This window comes from Pinus tabuliformis, chromosome Q, assembly GCF_031772625.1.
Source record: "Pinus tabuliformis cultivar Carrire ecotype Pingquan chromosome Q, CPIR1, whole genome shotgun sequence".
In the NCBI taxonomy this organism is placed as follows: domain Eukaryota; kingdom Viridiplantae; phylum Streptophyta; class Pinopsida; order Pinales; family Pinaceae; genus Pinus; species Pinus tabuliformis.
Genome location: NC_142296.1, coordinates 452,274,701 through 452,280,660, shown reverse-complemented (window position 1 = coordinate 452,280,660; position 5,960 = coordinate 452,274,701).

Here is a 5,960-nt window from a genome sequence, read left to right as displayed (position 1 = left end):
CAATCCTATGCTCCTCTGGAATATCTTTTACCCTTATGTTCAATTTTTGGAACTCCTCAATGTGCTCCATTATTGAACCCTTTTGTTTGAGACTTATCAATTGGCTAAAAAAAGTGTTGCTTTTTGTATCCTCATAATGTGCTATCAATTCTTTCGTAAAAATTTCCCAAGTGATAATTTGTTTACGAGAGCAAAGCCATTGATACCATACAAACTGATTTGGTTCCAAATATAAAGTTGCAATACGTACCTTTTGTGTGTTTTGCACATTATTGAGATCGAAAAATTGCTCCATCTGTAATATCCATGTTGCGGGATCCTTGCCATCAAACTTCCTCATATCGATTTTTGGAATATGGTGGGTTTTTGATCCCACATTAGAGTCTAAGAAATCATGATTAACATTTCTTTTGTTCGCATCATGAGTTTCCTTTACTACCTTTTCACCATTGGTAAGTATTTCTTGTAGAAAATTTGTCAAATTTGTCTTCAAATCTGCCATGCCTGTCTTCAAATTTGTGTTCAAATCTATCTTCAAGTTGTCCATCTTAGCTTCCATGCCATTCATCTTAGCTTCCACGCCATTTATCTTAGCTTCTGTTAGCTTTTGTGACAGTGACATTTGTTGCACTTGTTCTTGTAATTTTGATATATCATGTGGCATTTCTTCCTCTTCTTCATGAGTCATGCTAGAGCTTTCAGGTTGCTTACTAGGTGTTTGGATTTTCTTTCCTCGAGGCATCAGTTAGCGATAATAATTCTCTACTATGCCCTTTGAATTCCTTCAAAATAAATTTTCAAACCAAGCTTAAGTAAAAATTTAAGAAAATCTACACACATTTTTTCACTTTGTAGGAGCTCGATATTGCCTCTGATGTATCTCTGTACTTTCTGACTATCTAGTTCTGAATTTGTGACCTACAGTAGCCCTCTGTTTCATCTTTCCAATGCCACAAGTCTGACCCAAATTGGATTCTCCAAGGAAGAGTTATGCAAAATCTCCCACAGTGAATTGATTATAGACTAGTTCAGTAGAGCGAACTTGTATGACGTTCCACAAGTCACTGTTTCGACTTTTGGATCTAAAAAATGCATACAAGAAACTAAAATCTATCTTCTTTCTTTACCTTCTTATGAAATTTCAATCTGATCCCCAGAGATAAAGTTATGATGATTTTCCCCAGGTCACCTGTTTGGAATGTAATTCACGAGTCCGCAAAAAGACAAACTTCCGCAGATCATATCTCTGCAAATATAGCGTGAAAATATCTGAAATTCAGACCCGAGGTTTAGCGTGATGTCTTCTCAAATGGGTTTGTTGTTTAAATTTTGAAACATGGCAGAAAAAAAGTTATAACAAAAATTCCACAATGACCTGTTTGGAGCAGCGAAACCCTAAAATCCAAAGCTCTTATACCAAATGTTATGAAACCAGCTCAAGAAAAGATAGAAAAGATAGATCAGTGCCTTAGAATTTAGCCTCTTCGAGGGGGCAACCTCCTTTACATTACATAAATGAACAATTCTTCGATGATTCAAATGACAAAACCTCCTTTCTATATATAGGAGTCTAAGGAGCCACAATATAACCTAGCCGACCTAACAATAATAATATAAAGCCACAAAAATAACAATAGAGGGATTCTATGGGGCACAATAATAACAATATGGGGATAATAGGGGCACAAAAATATTAATAAGGGATGCAACTACAATAGTAATGGGGTAATTACTAGTATTATAGGGACCTAACAGATCATTTCTAACCTTAATCTCTGTGAATGTTCTTTTGACATCTGAGGCCTGCTTGCTTGATGGTCTTGTGGATGAAACTTCCACACTATGCTGCCTTTCTAGGTCCTTCCTATGAGAGCTGGTGGATTTTTCTACACTGGGGATGTCTGTGGGCTGGTTTCCCTCTCACCTTTTGGACTTTCTATGATTTCCTCAATAATTTCCTCTTCAAGTAGAGGATTTATTCTTTGCCTTTTTTCCTCTGGTTACTCTTCTAGTCCACTGACAGGTGTCGTCTCTTCTCTGTCCCTTTTCTTGCCCCTTTCCTCATTTAGAGGAGTTTGTAGTGTTTGTATCTCTAGTGCTTTTGTTTGGATAGGAGGAATTTGCCCTTGGCCCTGTTCCTTTGATGCTGCTGGCTGATCTATCATTATGTGCTGCTCTGTATCTAGCACTTTTTTGCCCTTTGATGTCCCTATAGCTGGTGTAGTGCTCTCTTGTGTAGGTTGCTATGAAGTTCCAGCAGATGATGTACCCACTCCGGTTTGCTGAGGGAGTTTGAAAGACACCTGTCCAAAAGAGTCCAAGTCAAGGGTCTTTTCATGATTTTTCATAGTTTGTTCCATATTTTCTTCCTCAGTGAATTCTTCAATTAATGTGCCCTCTACCCCCTCATCCTGATTGGAAAATTGCTCTATTTCAGGGATCCTACAATGTTTGTAAGGTGATAGTCTATTTTTTACTTTTCTTTCAGTGATAAAGCCATTTGGGTCATAGGGTACCCACCAAAAACTCCTATTTAATTTGAGTTGTTCACCCAATATCTTGTCAGCATATTGCCATGCTTCCTTTTTGTTAATGATAAAAGGGCCTAACTGGTTTCTTAATTTCAGCTGAGCTTTTTTCTTTGCACCGTAAAAATGAGTCAAATCTGAGTTGATAAATTGCCTGAAATATTCTAGAGCAAACAGTCTCATCGATACATATTTGGGCAGCTTATAAGGGCACAGCTCACAGCCATATATCCTTATCTCAGCGTGATTCTGGTAGAAGTACCAGTAACCTATTTTGAAGCTTTTGGAGAGCTGTAAAATTTTCTGCATATCACCAGAGAGTCTAGGAGGAGGAGTTCTCATCAGTAGAGAGGACACTGGATGTATAAACAAATCAATGAATTCACAATAAGTGTAAGAAGAGTTATGGAATTCATGGAAGACTGAGGTCCAAAAGATCACAGACCTCCTTTTTCCTTTAGAATCCAATTTTCTGATGGGAAACTGAAAACTGTCTATTTGATAGTACAAGAATAGATGATATATATATGATGTGTACTTAAAGACTCATTCTCTGTCTAGATTCAAGAGTTGGTCATGGATCTTGTTGGCAATGAAAGTAGCATAATCATATTTGGCAGTAGGAGGTTGTCCTAGAGTAAACATGGACAACAAAGCTAAGATGGTCTCATCAACATATTCACTTTTCTTAAATCTCAAGACATAGGATATCATATCAATAATTAATCTTCCAGCTTAATTGAACCAGACATGGTGAAAGGGAGGTGGCTCTTTGGGCTGGCAATCTGGTCTCACAAATGTTTGAACAACACTGGTTATCTCTGCATTGGTCAGTTTAGAGCCCTGCTCAAGCAAGAATCCCATAGAAAGACGAGCCAGAGGCTGAGTAGGTTTGAAGTGTAGCATTTAATTTATGGACTCAGGAGTTATATGAAAGAGGACAATACCATATGGAGTCATAACTGCTCTTTTGATAGGTTCATAATTGGCACAGCACAAACGGATTACTGTTGGAAATAATACTGAGAGGGGGGGTGAATCAGTATTATCAGATCAATAAAACCTTTTCAATTTCATACTCAGAAACATATACGCGACTTCAGTTAAGTGAACCCGCGTGTACACGCGACTGTGTCTAAAGCAACTAGCGTATATGCAGATATCTTATGATTCAGTTAATCTTATCTTCAGTAAATGCATCAGAACATTATTAAGCAATTTAGCAGTAAACAGGTGCAGTATAACAGAACAGAACATCACACAAGAGCCACACACATGAACACCATGATATAAGGTGGAAACCCAATGTGGGTGAAAACCACCTGCTGCAATTCGTCTCTTTCTTCTTTAATGAGAAACTTCTTTTACAATATACTGGTGCAGTCCTTTACCAGTATGCAGGCTACAACCTGCAGAGGGCTACAACCCTCTCTCTCGTTTTCCAACTACTTTTGGAAGGGAGCTACAACCCCCTCAGCTCTTGTACTAGCTGATCCATTTACTAGTACGTAGGTGCTGACCCTACAACCTTCAGGGACCACGTTTCATCAATTTTCAGACTGGATCCAAGAGTACAAAGCAAACATTACCGCAATACAATCATCAACTTATACTTGCATCATAATTCATTAAACAACCCAATACCGAATCACTGAAACCCTGTCATCAAGAACACAGAACCCAAACCAGAATCTAGAACTCTGCAACAACCACCAGAATCAGCAACAACCTGAAATATCAACCCTTATCATGCATACGCTACTTCACTGTACCAAAACCGCGTGTATACGCGCTTTCTCCAAAGGCAACCCGCGTGCAGATCTAGAAATGATTACTTCTGCCTTTGCTGTCAGATCCGACCCTTGCCAAGCGTCCCGAACAGATAACCAGCAATACCAGATCCTCTCACTGCGTCAGACACCCACACACACTTACTCTTTGCCTAGTGATCTTCTCCTTATATAGCCTTAGGCCTTGTTCAATACCAAGAGCCAAAACCATAGAAACACAATACCATCAACTTCAAAACTAGGGATCGACACGCCCGTCGAGATACAATGGTCCGAAACCATAGGCACAACTTCCAAGGACTAACCGCCATGGACCAAAGGTGCTTTTCCACATACACGCGCTTTTTCTGAAGCCAACCTGCTATTCTCTTCTTTGGTATACCTTCTGCTGTCCATACTCCCCCTGAGTACTTGCTGAAATCTCCAACTATGCTCCCCCTTTGTGTATGCCAAAGTGTACCAATCTATCCATCCTGCTCTTGCTGAATTGTGCTGTTCATGCTCCCCTTGACTGTAGGCAAGATCTGCAAAAGATGTTCTTCAAGAAGAACAAGGACTTATACATTATAGAAGACCTTCCTATCACCAAAAGACTCAACATACATTCATCATTCATCCCAGGCATAGTGGGGAAACCAACATAGGCCGTTACATGACCTTGACACCATAAAAGAGATATCACAAGAGATACATGACATAGAGACGAAATATCTAGACCAAGACTTATGAAAGCCACCAACAGCATCATGATATAAGCATCAGCCTGCAATACCATTCCTAAACAGTAAGATGTATCACTTATCTTCATAGACTTTATCAACAACTTCTAACCATAATGCCAACAATGCATTATTTGAAGAATATTCTCCCCCTGAGTGTGAGCCAACCATGTCTGAACCATTTCCTGAGTCTGTTCTGCTGCCCTTTCTCCATATAACCATCTGTTCTGCTGCCCTTTCTCCATATACGCGACTTTGCAGCATGTAACTCGCGTATATACGCGACTTGTCTTCATTATCTCAGCGTATGCAGGATGGAATACTGAATCTCATCACTTTCAGATTCCCCTGTGTCTGTTATGTCAGCTGACTGAGTTGTCCCACACCTTTCTGTCTCTGTCTTCTTCAATTCCTGCAACTGTGATGATGTATGGTCCCCTTGTCTTGAATTTTGAAATCTGCTTCTGCATTCCCTTGCTTTATGCCCATAGTTGTTGCATGTATAACACCTTATATTTTTCATGTTCCTTCTATCACAATCAATTGCTTTGTGTCCATATGCATTACAGGCAAAGCAATACCCTCTGAAATACCTGGGATGAGATGATCTTTCTTGAACCATTCTACTTCTGCATCTGGCTGCAACATGTCCAAGATTATGACATACATAACATTCAACTTTATTCAGCGGAGGAAATAATCGTCTATCACGTCCATAGTTAGGAGTAAAGGATCTTCCTTGAGGAATTTCTTTTCTTGGTTGTTCCTTGAGCATTTCAGATTTCTCATTAGAGTTTCTTGTCTCACCTTGTGAACTAGATTCACCTTCAACATATTCATGAAAACCAAGACCAGTCTTGATAGCAGGAGATCTTTGACTATTAAGAATATCATCCAAGACTTTAGAACTATCTTGAAATCGT